This window comes from Macaca nemestrina, chromosome 19 (assembly GCF_043159975.1).
Source record: "Macaca nemestrina isolate mMacNem1 chromosome 19, mMacNem.hap1, whole genome shotgun sequence".
Classification (NCBI taxonomy): domain Eukaryota; kingdom Metazoa; phylum Chordata; class Mammalia; order Primates; family Cercopithecidae; genus Macaca; species Macaca nemestrina.
In genome coordinates, this window is record NC_092143.1 from 65,373,685 (window position 1) to 65,393,581 (window position 19,897).

Consider the following 19,897-nt stretch of genomic DNA (forward strand, 5'->3'; position numbering starts at 1 on the left):
GATTCGGGTGTTCAAACCTGTTTCTTTCTGCAACAGGAGGCTCAGCATTTAAGACAAGATGGATGTGATAAGACAATGGCAGAGGAAATTGTGGGTTTATGTCTCCAGGTGGGCTAATTTCCAAATTACACTGGAGAAAATTGCTCAGGATAATTTCACAGATTTCCTCCATGGTTCGTGGTAGCAGGATTGTTGCACCTGCAAAATTTAATTACACGTTTTATTTTTATTTTTTTTCCACAGCAAAGATATCACTATAATTGAGGGTTGCTTGTCCTAGCCAAACTTGTTTCTCGTAGGGCCCAGGAGAAACAGTTTTATCCTGGGAATGAATAAATGATGATGTGAAGCTATCTAACATAATTACTCTGCAGATTCCGGGTTCTTCATTTTATCTATCATAAAATCACTGGAAGAAGAACCTGTGCAAAAAGTTTTGATCTTCACCGCAACTCACATTTCTCTTTATCAATTGTGAGATGATGACATACTTGAAAGTGAAATATAGTACATTAAAATGCTGTCTATCTGGAGGGATTGAAGCTAGTGTGTTTTGATTAATTAATATTGGTAGTTACTATAAATAGCTTACATAGACAAATTCAATTCAACAGATCTGTATTGAGTGCCTTCCATGCTTACAGCTACCTGGGAGGCACTCAAAGGCTCACCCTCAAAGCCCTTGTGCTCTTGAGAATTACTTTTTGTGTGTTTGAAAGACCACAGTAGAAGTCCATGTTAACTGGGAACCGTTTTGAGTATAAGTTAATCCTTCTCAAATGGCTGGAAGATACTGTGCTATCTAAGGGCATCACGAGTCCCATGGCAACAAGCACGGAGGGCTAATATTTAGAACAAATATCTGACATCAGCTCATTTATTTGTCAGCTTTTATAAAAGGAGCCGTGTGTTTATAAAAGAGGAGAGTGTGTTTATTTAAGATCCTCTGTTATTTGGTTGTCAGCCAATTAGGCAGCACTGTTAAAAAGCTGTTTTATTTTTTATTAATTATAATCAATAAAAGATAATCAAACTATGAGCTCCAAGATGAAGGAGATCATAGTGGAAAGAGGGATCTGACCAGCATTAGTGAAAGGGTGCCTGAACCTGTGGCACAAAGTATGACCAGCATGTGTCAGTGGCTCTCAAGAAGGGGTTTGATTAAAACTTGGAAGGTCTTTTGGTTGTCACAAAGACTTTGGGGCAATACTGGTATTTGGTGGGCAAGGACCAGGGATAGGAGATGTCCAGCAAATGCAAGGACTAGTCTTGAAACACAAAAACTCCTGTGTCTTCAGGACTTTCACATCCAACCCATTCTGTAGGTGAAAAATTGCTTAGAATAATCTATGAATTCAATTTGTTTGTACATATTGAATTGAAAAACATGATGTCTATTTTGCAAGATTTTAAAGACACTGAATTTTCCAAAAATGCAACTACCATATACATGTAGACAAAACTGTGCCTTGCTTTGGGCAGAGCTTTCTGAGAGTTGGCCACCATTTGGCAAATCCCGTGCACAGCAGCATTGCTCTGGAAAGGCACTTATAGCTGACTGCGTTTGTAGCACACACATCAATGGTGATTCCAGAGATAACCAGCTTCTCACCACCTTCTCATGTCTTCCGGCATAGTCGTGCCCAAACATTAACATTTTATTGTTCGTATTAATTCAAAATAAACGTCTTGCCCTTTTTGTCTCTTTTATAAGTAGGGCAGCATCACAATTTTTAAAATTGTGGTAAAATACATATAATATTTACCATCTTAACAATTTTTAAGTGTATAGTTCAGTGGCATTAAGTACATTCACATTATTGTACAACCATCACCATCATCCATCCACAGAATTTCCATCTTGCACAACAGAAACTCTGTATCCATTAAACAATAACTCCTCATTCTCCCCTCCCCCAGCCTCTGGCATCCACCATTCTAATTTTGTTTCTATGAATTGCCTTCTCCGGATACCTCACTATGTAGTGATTTTTGAGGTTAAAGGTGAAACGAGGTTATATTATCTATGAATTACATTGAAGGATGGTAAGGTGTTATGAAATATTTGTTATAAAAAGGGGTTATTGCCACTGCACTCCAGCCTGGGTGACAGAGCGAGACTCCGTCTCAAAAAAAAAAAAAAAAAAAAAAAAGACAGGGGTGGTTATTGGGTCTGGAGGGTTACAATATATATCAGACTATAAATACATGGTCTGCATCTTAGAAACTCAACTATTAACTTAGTTGTATACTTAATATAAAGTCATTTCCTTCAAACCTAAGCCATTTTGAGGAGGGCCTTTGTTTACTTGAGTTTTTCCAGCATTATTTCAACTCCTACACTAGTTTGACCTGCAACTATCTTGAGATTTTATATCCTCTCATCTGCAAACATGAGAGCTCCTCACCTAGCTCATGGTCTAATTTATTTAGTATCTCAGGGTTTACTACCATGGAGGGCAGTTCCTGAATAAATAATTGTTGGAATGTTTGGCAGCACAAGTGGCTCATTGGTGTAACCCCATAGTCTACTTCGCAGTTACTGCATCAAAAGCAACCGAGTGCCTCATCCCATTGCCATAACCCCACACACTGATTCATTTAAATAGGATCATTATATTGTAGCCATTCTAATGTTCACATCCCTTAGCTCTTCTGATTACTCTGGCCCTAATAAAATACCACCCAAAACCAATACAAAGAACTTGGTATAATCGGACTCATGTACCATGCCTGTGACTTTTCACTTTCCTTAAATTACCTAATTTTCTTGCACAGAAAGAAATTTCATGTGTTATTCTGTAATGGTGCCAGCCAAGAACTGTAAAAACCAGCAGTGGCTCACACCTGAATCCCAGCCCTTTCGAAGGCCAAGGCAGGCGGATCACGAGGTCAGGAGTTCAAGACCAGCCTGGCCAATATGGTGAGAGCCTGTCTCTACTAAAAATACAAAAATTAGCCATGCGTGGTGGCACTGTAGTCCCAGCTACTCAGGAGGCTGAGGCAGGAGAATCACTTGAACCTGGGAGGCGGAGGTTGCAGTGAACCAAGATTGCGCCACTGCACTCCAGCCTGGGCAACAGAGTGAGACTACGTCTCTAAAAAATAAATAAATAAATAAAAATAAAAAATAAAACCTTACCACTAGCATGAGGTTTAATTTTAATGAATACAGAATTAAGTATCATGTACTATCTCACATTTGAACAGAATAAATTCACCCAATGGGTTAATTTGTTCTTCTTCACCTCTACACCAAACACTTCATACCATTGTCTGAAGAGGCAACATGGAACATTATATATGTAGACACCTTTTAGCAAAGCTTGCATTTGCTACCCTGTGACTTTTTAAAATAAGGAATGGCTATTTGAAATGGGTTACACTATGAATGCCAGGTACTATGCACAATCACCATACCATATTCATGATCCAAGAATATCTATATATAATTGGCTCTATGTATCTGTAAGTTCCGCATTCTCAGATTCAACCAACCTCACATTGCAAATATTCTAAAAAATAAATAAACCATAATAATACAACAATTAAAATAACACAAATAAAAACAATACAGTGCAACAACTATTTTCATAGCATTTATATTGTATTAGGTATTATAAGTAATCTAGAGATGATTTAAAGTAAACAGGAGGATGCATGTAGGTGATATGCAAACACAACACCATTTTATATCAGTAACTTGAGCATCCTCAGATTTTGATATCCTGTTGGGGAGGGTATCTTGAAACCAGTGCCCCTCAGATACCGAGGGACAACTGTATAACCAGATATGGGTATTTTTTTAAATTGCAATATGGAGTGTTCTTGATTATTTCTTCTCTGTTTGTTAAGGCTATGGCAGTTTTTCCAAAGCTTGGAGAATTGGAACTCAGTTGTTCATTTACTTACCCATTCATTCATTCAATAACTTGTGTTTACTGGCCTGCTATGTGCAAGGGACATTCTGTTAACGCAGAAATGAATGGATACTCGGTCTCCACCCTCTAATTAGTGAGAGAAAGACTTTTTTTCATATTCAGTGGTTACTTAGAAATCTACTATTAAGCCTTTACATTCTATAAAAGAAAAAGCTGAGGAATTTTAGGTGTAATGACTATTTACCAGTAAACATATTTTATAATTAGCAATAAAAATACAAATGGAGTATTTGGAAATGTTATCTGGCCATGGAAGTGCCCGAAACAAACTCAGAGATTAATTGTGTTATACTCGGCATATGATTTAGACAACCTCACAGAATAATAGAGCTATACATGACTGAGGCATTCTTAGAGAATAATGGAATTATACTCAGAGTACATATATATATATATGATTTAATTTATATAACCGCTCCCCCCGTTTTTTTTTTGTTTTTTTGTTTTTTTGTTTTTTTTTTTGAGACGGAGTCTCACTTTGTCACCCAGGCTGGAGTGCAGTGGCAATAACCCCTTTTTGTAACAAATATTTCATAACACCTTACCATCCTGCAATGTAATTCATACATAATATAACCTAGTTTCACCTATAACCTCAAAAATCACTATATAGTGAGGTACCTGAAATGAATGCGATTTCAAATATATATATATATAGAGAGAGAGAGAGAGATGGAGTTTCACTCTGTCGCCCAGGCTGCAGTGCAGTGGCACGATTTCATCTCACTGCAACCCCTCCCCTTTCTGGGTTCAAGAGATTCTCTTGCCTCAGCCTCCCTAATAGCTGGGATTACAGGCATGCACCACCACGCCCAGTTAATTTTGTCTTTTTAGTAGAGACAGGGTTTCACCATGTTGGTCAGGCTGGTTTCAAACTCCTGACCTCAGGTGATCCACCCACCTTGGCCTCCCAAAGCGCTTGAATTACAGGCATGAGCCACTGCACCCAGCCTATGTGACCTTTTAGTTAATTGACTGCTAATATCTAATTAATTCAGCTTCTCAGACAATATATTATTCCTAATTATTTGGGAGTGAATAGCTTTATAAGCTGTGTGTCTTTCTGTCTAAAACTAAATTCCAATAGATGATTTCAGATCTGAGCTAGGAGAGGGTTAAGATCAAGTTAGAGCAGGTATTTCATAACCTGAGGTGAGCTGGGAATTATCTTTTCTTTGTGAATAATCTGTACCCCTTCTTCCCCCTCAACAATTAATGTAACAGTTTAGTTGTCATTGTCATGAGAATCAAGGCAATGTGCTCCCCGCACCCCCCACCCCCCACCTCCCTGATGTGTGTCCCAAATGCTTTGCAAGAGGAATCTGACAGCCTGAATAGAAGAGTGTTGTCGGGGGCGGGAGAAAGGCGAGAGAGGTAGGAAGTGTTTCTTTTCGATGACATTTGAGCTGTGAGTTGTCAGGAAGGAAGGGATCTGAGTGGGTTTTATCAGTTACTGAGAGAAGCTCTGCCCAAAGCACTAAGATTATTTCTCAGAGCCCCATGTAGTACTTCTGCAATTTTTAGGTGGCAGCTGTAGTGTAATGAAGGAATACAGGATTTGGGATATAAGCACAGGGTTCAATTCCTGGCCCTGCATCTTAATACCTGGATTATTTGGGGGCAAGTTGTTTAAATGCTCTCAGCCTGTTTTCTTATCTGTCGAGTGTAGAATAATAATATTACTTACTCATTTTTTGTTGTGAAGTTGAGATGAGATAATACATGTAAAAGTGCTTTGTAACCTCTAACACACCATACAAAGGTCATATGATTAAGTTACATATGATTATTACAAGTGCTTTAGCTCAGTCCTTTTGTTAAAATGCTACTTATGCAATAGAAGTGGGATCAGTTAACGGACTAATTGCCTTTTGAAAAGATTAAACAGTAATTCCTGTCCCTTCCTCTTAAATCAAATTGTTATGCCCAAACCTAATAATAATAATAATAACAAAATATTCTTTATTTTCCCAAAGAAAATATATTTGGAATCCAGCTTTGTATTTTCAACAGTATCAACAAGGGTCAATTTAGCACAAAAAATATCAGAACAATTTGTTGAGCTTCCAGTGTTTTGCTTGCAATCTACAAAGCTGTGTATCAAAAGTATACCAGTAGCAGCAAATTAGTTACAAATTAACAGGAAGCAAACAGAGTGTTGGCCTTGATTAAGCTCTCCATGGATCATGTTAATGACTTTATTTTTTGTTCGTACTATTCTACAGTGTGATGGTTTTAGATGCAATTATTATATAAATGACTGTGTACACAACCTATCTCATTTTTTTTTAATGTTGTAGGAAAAGAAATCATTAAAAAAAAGTATGAGCTGAGGCTGGGTGTGGTGGCTCACACCCACAATCCCAGCACTTTGGGAGGCTGAGGTGGGTGGATTGCTGGAGCCCAGGAGTTCGAGACCAGCCTGGGCAACATGGCAAAACCCCGTCTCTACTAAAAATACAAATATTAGCTGGGTGTGGTGGTGCGTGCCTGAGACTCAGGTACTCAAGAGGCTGAGACAGGGAGATCACCTGAGCCCAGGGAGGCCGAGGCTGCAGTGAGCTAGGAGTGCCACTTCACTCCAGCCTGGGTGACAGAGTGAGACCCTGTCTTGGAAAAAAAAAAAACAAACAATAATTGTATGAGCTGATCCACTTATATTTGTTAACTACTCCACTCTTTCCCTCTTGATAATTCCACTTATATTACTCTTGCTGTGTGTGGGGTTTCATTTAACATCACCTTATGGAATCTGTTAATCATGCTTCATTAAGTAGAAGGAAATGGGTAGGAAATGAATTTTCCAATGGCCAGAGAAGAAAAAGATAGAAAATGTTGTGCTAACTTAAAATCTTACAAATGTTTTACAAAAAATGAGGCCTTGATCATCTTGATTTTGATTTCATAAACAATATTTTTCTGAAAAATATAATTTCATTGTTGTTTTCCTCCTTCTGATGGAGTAAGAGAGGGGGCAGGTGGAGAGGGACAGCTGCTTTTTTATATAGATTAAAAGAAATCTCAATCTTCTTCAAAGTGTGCATTCAGTTTCTATTTGCCAAAACAGTAGGTTTTCAAAGAAGCACTTGGCCAGGCACGGTGGCTCACACCTGTAATCCCAGCATTTTGGGAGGCCGAGGCAGGTGGATCATGAAGTTAGGAGTTAGAGACCAGCCTGGCCAACATGGTGAAACCCTGGTCTCTACTAAAAATACAAAAATTAGCCAGGTGTGGTGGTACATGCCTGTAATCCCACCTACTCGGGAGGCTGAGGCAGGAGAATTGCTTGAACCCAGGAGGCGGAGGTTGCAGTGAGCCGAGATCATGCCACTGTACTCCAGCCTGGGCAACAGAGTAAGACTGCATCTCAAAAAAAAAAAAAAAAAAAAGCATCAGACCTCTGCTTCTAGAACAACAGCATTTCCCTCTCATCCCCACACCATCCCTAAGTTGGAGACACAATTAACTTACTCTCAAGAAAGCATGTTGGAATTGCAAATAGATTCCAGAGTGGTTGTTACACAATTTGTATGTAAATAACCTTCCGATTTCAGCACCTTTGAATTAGTAACACATTTCTTGAAACACTGAGCAATGCCTGGGGATCTCTTATCTGAAGGTAAGGATTAGCAGAAATCCTAAAAGATAGAGACCTTGGTGGTGTTTGGCTATAGCTCTTTAAAATGTAATTGGTGGAAGAGTAGGCAACTAGTGTCAAGGTAAGACTGGGCAGTAGATCTGAACTCTACTGGCAAAGAGAGGCTTTGCAGGAGCCTCTCAGAGTCATTCCCTTTTCTTTCTTCCCTAGCTCCCAGAGAGCCACTTGCAGCCAAGAAAACGAACCCTCCCCTGCTCGTTTGTCTCCGGGAACAGCCTTTTGTGGCATTATCCTCAAGGCTGATGCCTCCACCACCCCGGGGATATTGGGGCACAAATCCCTGACTGGAAATGAACAGCTACATAGATCATAATCCCTTCCCAGTCTGCCCCCACCCCCACCTTTTTTTTTTTTTTTTTTTTAAAGATCTTGCCTCCAAAGTAGAGCTTAGGGATTGTTGTCTAATCCAAGCCACCAGGGGAAATGCCAGTTGTGTGGGCTGTGACTTTGGGATGAGACCACAGAGCCTGTAGAATCAAGTTGAACCTCAAAGTGCCAGCCTTGTGGATTTCGGCCCACAGGCTGCTCCAGCAGAATGTTCATGCAGATGCTCCTTGAACAAACTCCCTCCTCAAACTGCAAATTCAGCCTTCCCAAATGGATTTGTCAAGTTGGAAATCTCTTATATATACCCATCCTCACCCTTCGTAGGCAGAAGCAATTCTAGAGCTGTCTTCTCAGCGAATTGTTAACCAACTCAGAGCCTGGTGGTGTACCGGGAGTGGCAAGTTCTGTCGGTTTATTTCAGGACAGCCAGAAGGTGTTCGGTGGAACTGGTCCCGTGCCTCTGCAGTGCAGGTGTAGGCCTGGTGGGGTGGGAAGTGCAGCCAGGGAAAACACAGGGCAGAAGCCTGGGCAGAAACTGTCCTTATGGAATCTGGCTTCCTACTCCCTACCCAGGTCACAGATACAGTGCTAGGATCCTTGGACAGACCATGAAACCTGGAGAATTCGAATTCAAGAAGAAAATGGTTTCAAATGCCATAATCTTGCATTGAATTCATTGAAGAGGAAACAATATTTGATTACAGCTATTTGATACCACTTCAAAATGGCAAGCCATTAGATTCAACTCAGTTCAACACATTGGTCCCTACTGTGTGCTGGGGTCTGTGTTAGGCACTGAACATAGTGCCTGGATACAATGAATCCCATAGGGTTCAGCTTCTACCAAGACAAGAAAGTTATCTTGGGGAAAAAAAAAAAGTAAAAAGTACTTGTCAAAGAAACACATTTTTCCTAAACAAAACTTAACATCATAAATCTAGAGAGAAAATTATCCAGTAATAATATACTCTCTGAATGGAAAATTCCCACAATAATAACAAAAATAACAATGATATGTATACTTAGTACAGCTCTATTTTTGCTTTTCATCTAATGATTTCAAAGAGTTTAGCAACCACTGCTGAGCTAATCCTTAGTACTAAACTTGACTCTTCCATCCTTCTTTGAAAAAAAAAAAAAAAATTGGCACTAACACATCAACATCCCACAGGGAAGAAGTTCTGGAAACAAAGCTTGGCTCACTCCCACACAAGCATCAAGCAGCAAATTAAAGACAGTCTAATTCATCCAGAAAAGTAAGTTGGGACCCAGAAGAATCAAATGAATGCCCACAAAATGAAAGTCATTTAAAAAAGAAATACAAGTTTTTTTCTCATAGATGAAAAGGAAAAACTTTTCAATGTACCATTGGGCATTCTTGATGGGTTTATATCTCTTAGAGATGTAAGTTCCAGAGTATGCTTTGGGAAGGCTTTCATTTTCAAAGACAGAATTTAAATCCTGTTTTAAAAACAGAAAGGGAGATAAAGATTTCATTTCCATAACATGGTATGTAAAGACAACCTGATTCAGCTGATGATCTCCAGGCTCTTTGATGAATCCCCTCAGAACCACATCCATATAAAGGGAAAGGTTACGAATGAAAGAATTCAATTGTTTGCAAAAATAAAGCGAGACTCTGCCAGAGATAGAGATGATCTGGAACAGAACTGGTCCCTAATTACACAGTAATCTGACACCTTAGTACTCTCACCCTGCAGTGTTCACCTTCAAAGGATCTTTCCAATATTAATGAATTCTTCACCTCCTTTTCTCTCATCTTATCCATAATAGCTACTCTTTAAAGAAAAGTTGATCTAACTTTTTAGAAGACTAAACATTATGTTAGAAGACTAACATTATCATTTTTAGCCTAAGATTTAGTCACAAGTATCTCTTTCCTTTTGATGCTTTGTGGTGTTTCCTTTTGCCTGGTTTTGAATACATATTGCAGGCTGTATTTATGACCCTTTGAAACTGTTCTTTTTTTTTTTTTTTTTTTTTTTTTTCCTTGAGATGGAGTTTCGCTCTTGTTGCCCAGGCTGGAGTGCAATGGCACGATCTCAGCTCACTGCAACCTCCACCTCCCAGGTTCAAGCGATTCTCCTGCCTCAGACTCCCAAATAGCTGGAATTATAGGCATGCACCACCATGCCTGAATAATTTTGTATTTTTAGTGGAGATGGGGTTTCACTATGTCGATTGGGCTGGTCTTGAACTCCTGACCTCAGGTGATCCACTTGCCTCAGCCTCCCAAAGTGCTGGGATTACAGGCATAAGCCACTGTGCCCGGCCTGAAACTATTGTTACACACACACACACACACACACACACAGAGAGAGAGAGAGAGAGAGAGAGAGAGAGAGAGAGAGAAGCCTTGCTGGGAAGATATTATTATAATAAAATAATATAGAAGTATTACCATAGGACAAAGATCAGAGATGGCTTTCTAAAAGCCTCAAAGACATGTGTGAGTTGGGTCCTAACAGATAACTAGGAACGTATCAAGTGTGTAAGAGGGAAAGGCATCCTAGGCAGAGGGGAGCTGTTTGGAGAAAGGCCTGTGACATGGTGGGAATAGATGGTTCAGATATAAGGCACACTGCAGTGCAGCTAGAGCCCAGGCTGGGGGTGTGTATTGAGTTAATCAGAATGAGACTGGAAAAGTGACTTCCTCAAGGTTACACAGCCAGAAGGTAGCACTGCCTGATATCAGTGAGGCTGTCTGGCTCCAAGTCCATGCTCAGTCTGAGTTAGCACCCCAGTCCTTCTCCTTGTGCAAAAAATGAATGGATACAAGGAGTTCATAGTCGAATGGGTGATACAGGCATATAAATTCACAATTACAATACATGCAAGAAACATCTGTCGAATATGTGCCAGTAACTATGCTAGGCAATGTGAATACAAAAAAAAAAAAAAAAAAAAAGGCCCTTTTTTGAATGAAGCCTAAGGAGTCTGGTTAAGAAGAAAAATAGCAATTACAATACATGCAACTGCTAAAACATGGGTCAGTCCAAAGTGCTGGGAAGCCAAAGGAGAAATCTGCCATACGGAGTGAGAGAAGGTGCCTCAGAGGACTTGAGCTAAGACTGGAAGACTCACAGTTCAGTGGTTGGCACTACCAAGGCAAGATCATGATCATTGCTAATATGGATGAGCACTTAACAGTATACCAGGCACTCTTCTAAGCTCTTTATCCATATTAACTCATTTAGTCATCAAAACAATCCCCTATTCTACAAACAAAACGGTGAAGGATTTTGCCCAAGATCACGCAACACATAAGTGGCAGTGCCAGAATCCAAGTTGTTTGGTGCCACAGCCCATGCACTTACCACTATACTACACTCTCTTGCTATAGAGAGAGGGAAGCCCAGGCCTGCTGAAGTCAGGGAATGCTTCCAAGAGAAGGTAACATGTGAAACCATTCCAAAAAGATCTCTGGGAGTTGAGTTGTTGAGCCAGGAGATGAAGAGTATGGCCAAGGGCATAAGAGCCAAGGTAGGATGAGAGACAAGTGATTTCAAGGAAGAGCAATTACTTCCTGGTAGCTGGAGGGTGAGGCTGTTTTTGGAGAATGGTGGACCCCCGTCAAGGGGTAGGCAGGGAGTACATTATAGTTTGGTTTGTTGGTTTTCAGGGAAGACAAACTTACACCAATAGTCTAAGTTAAAGGATACAAAGGACCAGGGATCAGAGACTAAATTCAGCCTGGACACGTTTGCAGGCTGCCCACTCTCCTGTGGGTGGTGCGGCCTCCAGTTTCACCTTCTACTTTGTTTGCTGCATCACTGAAGAGCAGAAGTGGCCTGAATTAGCGTGATGCCATTGGAACTGGAGAGCACAAGCTGAATGGGATGGATTTGACATAAAGGAGAGGAAGCAGGGAAGGGGACTGCAGAGTTCCTAGCTTGGGTGTGTTGCAGAGATGGGAAATAAAGCAGGAGGAGCAGATTTGGATGATGTTGCAGACTGAACCATGTTCCTCCCAAATTCATATGCTGAAGCTCTAACCCTGCAGTGTGACTCTATTTGGAGATAGGGTTGTTAAAGAGGTAATTAAGGTTAAACAAGGGCATAAGGGTGGGCCCTAATCTGGTAGAACTGATGTGTTCATAAGGAGAGAGAGATACCAGAGATCCCTCTCTCTCCAGGCTCTCACACAGAGAAGTGGTCATCTACAACCAGGAAAAGAGGTCTCACCAGAAACCAACCCTGCTGACACCTTAATCTTGGACTTCCAGCCTCCAGAACTGTGAGAAAATTAATTTTTGTTGTTTAAGCCACCCAGTCCATGGTATTTTGTTAATGGTACCCCAAGCCGATTAATAGAAAGGAAAAGACTGTTAATCAACCTTTGGATGAAGACATAATAGATGGATTTAAAAACAATTCTTGAGGCCAGGTACGATGGTGCATGCCTGTAATCCCAACACCTTGGGAGGCTGAGGTGGGAGTATCACTTAAGCCCAGGAGTTCAAGACCAGCCCAGGCAACTTAAGGGGACCACCCCACCCCCCCACCCCACCAGTCTTCACACACAAAAAATAAAAATTAGCTGAGCGTGGTGTTGTGTGCCTGTAGTTCCAGCTGCTTAGGAGACTGAGGTGGGAAAGTCACTTGAGCCTGGGAGGTCAAGGCTGCAGTGAGCTGAGATGGCACCACTGGAGTCCAGCTTGTGTAGCCCTATCTCAAAAACAAACAAACAAATCTTGAGATACAATTGGCAGGGCTTGGTGCTTCAGTGGAAGTGGAGTCTGAGAAGGAGGATGGGATATTGTCCAGTTTTGAGTTATGGATACAGGGTGAATTGTGGTGACTTTCCCTGAGTCTGAGATTTGGGAGTTGCACCTGGGCAGAAGGCGAAAGCATAGTTAGGATTTCTTGGTTGTAAGCAAGAGAAATTTAAGACAGGGCTGATTACCTGTAGGGATATAGTGAGACTAAAAGGGAAGTGGAACCTCATTCAAACCCAACATCAGCACTCTAGGAGAGTGAGACTCCTTGGAGGCTGACTAGACTGTGGGTCTGGATACAGAGCAGCCCAGGCCCTCAGCAGGTGCTCATGCCAGCATGGGACTGGGCTGATTCCATGGCCCTGCCCCCTTTCTTCTAACTACTGACTACTCTGACCCTGATTCCTAGAGAAAGAGAGACTGCTTGGCTCAGGAGTTTCAATCCAGCCTTCTAGTTAGCCCAGGGATTGGCTGCCCAGGGACCCATCCTTGGGCACATTCATTATAATTGCTGGTCATGTGACAGACCACTTGACAAATCTGTCCCTTGATCAGTGGTTGTGAGCAAGGCGGCATCCTTAGAAAGGTCTGAGGTGGTGTGGCAGGCACTATAATAGAAACACCTAGAACAGAGGGTTGGGGTGGTAAGAAGATCATTGTGTTGGTTTTAGACTTACTGGGTTTGGAGGACCTGCTTGACATGCAAGCAGAGAGACCCAGGACATATATCTACAATAGGCACCTGGAGATGGGCCACTCAACAGAGCAACAAAGGCCATGGAGACAGAGTTCAGAAATGACAGCACATGGACCCAATTCCTATTAAATAAGCAATAAAGGGACACATACTCATGTTGCAAAATGCAAACAATACCAAAGTATGGAGTATAAGAAGTTAAAGTCCCTCAGTGCCACTCTCTTCTCCCAAAGTCACCACTGTAAATTATTTTATATGTTTTCTTTTTACTCCACTGCAGTTACATTTGTAAAATATGTATGGATCATTTTAGGTCAGAGGTTTTTTTTTTTTTCAGCAAATTGGCTTATACTTTTCACTAATGTTTTTATCTTGCTTAATAAAATGTCTTGGAGACCATTGCACTCAGCACTTACAAACCTACATTATTCTTTATATCTATAGATAGTGTTCTGTTGAATAGATGACACATAATTTATTTGTTCATCATCTGCCTCTGAAGTTAGATTGTATCCAATGATTCTTTATTACAAACAATGCTTCAAGAGCACCCTTGTACATATATCTTTGCGTGCAGCCCATTTCTAGAAATGAATTACTGCGTTGAAAGGGATGTGCATTTTCCTGCTGTCCTCTAAAAAGACTGTACCATTTACCCTTCTAGCAATGACAGAGCAATGCATATGCTTATTGCTCTACACCCACGTGGATGTTTCTTGAACTATTTTGCATCACAGACTCCTTTAAGATGTGGAAAGCTATGGATTTTAATTCTAGAAAAATATACAGATGTACATATACAGAACATTTTGCATCCAATTTCTGCAGGTTCACAGACAACCTAAACATACCCCAGAACACACCCTTCCCCACCCCCTACCAGACCTGACATTGAGGACCCTGAATAGACATGTGTGAATGGTGTCAGTCTAAAGGCAGCGGGTCCCAATCTTAGTTGCACATTAGAATCACCTGCAGGACTTTGAAAAGTCCTCATGCCCAGGCCACTTCCCAGACCTATTCGATCTGGTTCTTTTGGAAAAGGATCTGGGTATCAGTATTTTTTGCAAGTTCTCTGGGTGATATTAACAGGCAGCCAATCACAAGAACCACTGCAGTCTAGGAGAGGCCTGAAGAAGGATTAAAAAGAATTTAATAACAGAAAACCAGAGTGGACAAGGGGCTTTTGGGGGGCTCACACGTGGCTGGAGGAGCTTTTATTTGAACAAATCTGGGGTGGGATCTGGCATTGATACATATTTTTTTTGTTGTGAGAATGTTTGTCATAGACAAAAGTAGAGAGAATGAACACCCATGTATCCTATGTTCAATACTTAAACAAAATTTGGCACATTTCCTTTTTTTTTTTTTTTTTTTTTTTTTTGGTTGGGGGAAGGTGGCAAGGGCTAATATTTATCTTACATTATTCTGCAGTGTTTAAATTTGTAAAAGCTCCCCTGGTGATTCTGAGGTATAGCCAATGTTGAATGCTGCAACAAACATGGAAGTACAGATATCTCATCTATATACTGATTTCCTATCTTTTTGGTATATACCCAGCAGTGGGATTGCTGGATTGTATGGAAGCTCCATTTTTAGTTTTTTGAGGAACCTCCAAACTATTCTCCATAGTGGTTGTGCTAATTTACATTCCCACCAACAGCGTACAAGCGTTCCCTCTTCTCCATATCCTCGCCAGCATTTGTTATTGCCTGTCTTTTGGATGTAAGCCATTTTAACTGGGGTGAGATGATATCTCATTGTAGTTTTGATTTGCATTTCTCTGATGATCAATGATGTTGAGCACATTTTCATGTGCCTGTTTGCCATTTGTACGTCTTCTTTTGAGAAATGTAGGCACCCTGCTTCAACAAGCCTTCTGGGTGATTTGGAAACACACGCAAGTTCCGTGATCACTGTCCTGGGGACTCCCAGCCAAATGTCCTCCCGGTGTCTGAGCTCTCCAGAACTCTCTGGAGTCTTCCCCAACAGAGAGCTGGACTCATATCAGGGAGATGAAACAGACAATGTCAGGATATTAGACTGTGGCAAGACTGTGGGGAGTTTGGACTTGAAACTAAAGTAAGAAAGGAGCCACGATGATGTTTTGGCCAGGGGAGGATATGTATTAAAGTGGTATTGGAGACCAGGTAGCTGCAGAGCTTCAAGAAAGCAGGCTTGACTCCAATCCCTGCTGAAATGGTAGGCAAAATTGGTGTGTGTGTGTGTGTGTGTGTGTGTGTGTGTGTGTGTGTGCATCTTCTGAAGAGGTTTCACAACTTGCATTCAATTTTCAAGTGAATTCACCGCCCCAGAATGATTGCTAGAGAGGAAATTATTTTATTGCTTAATATATGAGCTTTGAGGCAGTGGTCTCAAAGTGTGGTCACATCAGTATTAGAATTGTTTGAGCTGTGTGTTAAAAATATACATTCCTGGGCCACACTCAAGAGCTACTAAATCAGAATCTCTGGAGTTGGCACCCATGAATCTGCATATTTTAAGCAAGTTCTCCAGGTAATTCAGCTAATTCTGATGTACTCTAAAGTTAATATATCTCAGGCTGTAAATCTAAAAACTAGCAATTCTAGGAAAGCAAAGTTAATAGTGAATTTAGAAAGCATGTTGACCACTAAAGCATGGTACTGAGGTCTAAAAAGCACTTACAATATCCAAAGTGTCACCGAACTGGGAACAGTAGCCACAGCAAACACTTTCCTGGGCATTTCAGTGACCATCCACTTAAAAGCTGTATTCTGTAAGTAACACCATATAAATAGCAAGAAAAGCTTGAGGAATTCATCCTCAAACTCTGACAGTTCAACTAACTTCTCAGAGGTGGATAGAGAATAAGTTTGTGTGTTTTCTATGGCAGATTGCACTAAGATAACCATGAGAAAGACAGGAGAAATGCTATTGACAGAAGGAACACTATTGACCATTTTGGGCTTATTGAAAATCTGCCCCTCCCTGGAGTCAGGGAGCTCCTGGAGAGAGCCTTCTTTCCTTCCTGTCTCTTAGCAGGTGCTTGGCAGAGTTTGCCAAAAATCCACTGATTACGTAGTTTGAATTACAGATTTTCAAATACTGTATGTAGTACGTAAACGGTAAATGGCATGTGATTGAAATCACGGAAATAACACCCAAATGTATTTGGGTGGTTGTCTCTGGCAGTGGAAATAGAACTCAAAGGTCATGGTCTGGTGAGTTGTTCAGAAAGTGTGCGTGCCCTAGAGTCTGGCCTCACTAACTCCGTGAGGTTGGGCAAGTTATTGAAGCTCTCTGTGTTTCTACACATGTGAAATAGGAATAGAAACAACCCTCACATATACTCATAAGAAGAAATCGAGAGTGTTAATGTAAAAACCCAGGCCCACAGCAAGCATTCACTAAACGTTAGCAAGAAAGAAATAAGACACATATATGTTTGCAGATTTCTGTACTTCCCAAATCTTTGCCAATGAACACTTACTGCTTTTATAATCAGAAAAGAATGATAAACCACATTTTTGTTTTGTGTTTTTTAGTTTAAGGCAATGAGCTATAATGAGAAAAGACTGTAATACGACAGATGCAATCCATGTCAGGGGAGTTTGTTTTCATTGGGAATAATAACACCACGTGACCCCCTGGGTATCCTAATCCAGGGACAGGCTGTAGGAAGACTAAACATGAAGAACGGTGAGGCTTCCCCTGGGAGCAATCATGCCCCTGGCTCTGCAAACTTAGGTCACAGAAGAGAGGGACCAGGTCACAATGTTTGCTGCTTCTCTGCCCCTCTCCAAGGCAGTCTCCTTCCATCAGGTGCAAAGCCCGGATCTCTAGCATCAAATTAAAGAAATAGAACAAACCCATCCCAGGGCTTCTTTAAATATTCAGATAAACCCATGTGCCCCTATCAGTTAAATTAAGCTTTCCTAAGAAAAAGTAAGTCAATTAGTTCAAAATGTGGGTTAGTGCTTCTGGGTATTTAAAAGGGGATTTTTTTTTTCTTTTCTTTTTTAGTTCATTTAGAAACACAGCCACGGGGCAGGTACATACCCACTCCTCCGCACATCCTGTGAATTGCCCCAATACACCCAGATACCAATTTCTGATATCTAGAGCTTAAAAATCTGGTCCTTAAACTTTCTCAATGTCATGAAGATATTGAAATACGAGCTTTAAAATTTATCTCGTTTTGCCCTTTGAGTACATATCGTTTATTTTCACTATCATTATCGTTACTCATTCAATGGTAACTGACATTGCTATAGAACATTGATAAGACATGATTTTACCCTAATTGAACTTCTTTCTTCTCCATTCCACAAATACTTATTCTCTAAACTTCTGTGAACAAAGATAGGTCTCTAAGACATTATAAAATGTAGTTCTACAGCATAGTTCATGACATATACCAAAAAATTCATTTGTCCAGGTGGCCTGGATGCAATAAACCAAACTTTACCAAAATACAAGTAGAACAGGATATTTCCTAAGAAGATGAACTTCTAGAATCAATTTGTGGGTCAAAGAATATGAACATTTTCATGGCTTTTGAAGAGGTTGCCTAATAATTACATTCTTTTTTTTTTTAATTTATTTATTATTATTATACTTTAAGTTGTAGGGTACATGTGCATAACGTGCAGGTTTGTTACATATGTATACTTGTGCCATGTTGCTGTGCTGCACCCATCAACTCGTCATTTACATCAGGTATAACTCCCAATGCAATCCCTCCCCCCTCCCCCCTCCCCATGATAGGCCCCGGTGTGTGATGTTCCCCTTCCTGAGTCCGAGTGATCTCATTGTTCAGTTCCCACCTATGAGTGAGAACATGCGGTGTTTGGTTTTCTGTTCTTGTGATAGTTTGCTAAGAATGATGGATTCCAGCTGCATCCAAGTCCCTACAAAGGACTCAAACTCATCCTTTTTTATGGCTGCATAGTATTCCATGGTGTATATGTGCCACATTTTCTTAATCCAATCTGTCACTGATGGACATTTGGGTTGATTCCAAGTCTTTGCTATTGTGAATAGTGCTGCAATAAACATACGTGTGCATGTGTCTTTATAGCAGCATAATTTATAATCCTTTGGGTATATACCCAGTAATGGGATGGCTGGGTCATATGGTACATCTAGTTTTAGATCCTTAAGGAATCGCCATACTGTTTTCCATAATGGTTGAACTAGTTTACAATCCCACCAACAGTGGCTATTTTATTTTTATTTTTGAGATGGAGTTTCACTCTTGTTGCCCAGGCTGGAGTGCAGTGGCGCAATCGCTCACTGCAAACTTCGCCTCCCAGGTTCAAGCGATTCTCCTGTAAAAGGATATTTTAATTGATATTGACAGTTAAAAGAAGATAAGGATAACATTTTCATACCAACATTTGGGTAGAAAGTGTTTAAGTTTTTATTTGTTTTGCTTTTACTAAATTAACAGACCACTTTATTTGAAATCACAGCAAATCGTTTCAGGAATATTTTAGATTGTGAGACCATTGTAAGTAGTTCTACCATTATTTTAAAAATACATATTTGTTACATGACATATTATCACATACCTTTATCTCCATTTCCACCATAATTAGTATTCCAATGACATTGAAATAAAATTTTATTTAATAACAGGACTAATGTCCACTTTAATCCCACATACCTTTTACAGACATACAACTAGAAGATAAAGAAATGACAATCATTCTGAATTTTAGGTTTCTTTTAACTTTGACAACCTTTACATTTGACTTCTTTATTAACCAAGTGAAGTTTCATGATCAGAATATTGTAACGATGAAAGATGGTACACTTTTACGCTCGACAAAAACCCAATTTACTTACGGAAAACTACATATCTCTTGCACATTATTTGTTTCACAAATAGCCTAGGAAACAAGTAGGTGATTATTAGGTGGAAAGACCTAGAATTGTAGTTACCAGGTAGCAATTAGGAACTAAATATTCTGTCAATTACTGCATTAAGTTTACTCTGACCTGTTTTTTGACAAAGCATTGAAGAAAAAAGTAGGAATACCCTCTTTGCCCCAGGAGATTCACAATAGCTCAGGATTTCAACAGAAAGCACCTCTTCCTAGTCTGGTTGAACCTCTGGGCATTCCTTTTGTCTCTGAATTCTTCACTGCCATGTCTTCTAAGACACAGATGGGCCCCTACTTCCAATAGCCAAGAAAAATTGTACCAGTGTTTAGGTGGCCAAGTGACAAAGATGACACTGTTTCTCAGTCCATTTATACGTTGTGTCACAGTCCAAGACATTGGCAAAGTACTATTCTGCCTTTCCAAGTTTCCCAAATCCAATTATACACAGGGGTATTTTAATGGTAGGGAATTTTTCCCTTGAAGATTCTTTTTTCTCTTCTCTTCTTTCTTTCTTTTTTCTTCCTTCCTTCCTTCCTTTCTCTTTCTTCTCTTTCTTTCTTTTCTTTTCTTTTTTCTTTTATTTCTTTCTGAATTGTTCCCTTGAAGATTTTTTCTTTTCTTTCTTTTTCCTTCCTTCTTTCTTGCTTTTTCTTTCGTTCTGAAT

At 40.2% G+C, this 19,897-nt stretch overlaps 1 protein-coding gene across 3 annotated transcripts in view; it reads left to right on the plus strand.

Annotated features, from left to right (window-relative positions):
- Window positions 1-19,897, plus strand: part of LOC105465377 (potassium channel tetramerization domain containing 1) — a 202,524-nt gene that overhangs the window by 80,690 nt on the left and 101,937 nt on the right. Inside the window, exon 1 of one of the 3 annotated variants that reach the window (XM_071085516.1) lies at window positions 12,166-12,184. The exons of the other annotated variants lie outside the window; for them this stretch is intronic. The gene's annotated coding sequence lies outside the window, so the exon portion shown is untranslated. Of the gene's footprint in view, window positions 1-12,165; window positions 12,185-19,897 lie in introns of those variants that run through there. 3 annotated transcript variants of the gene reach the window in all.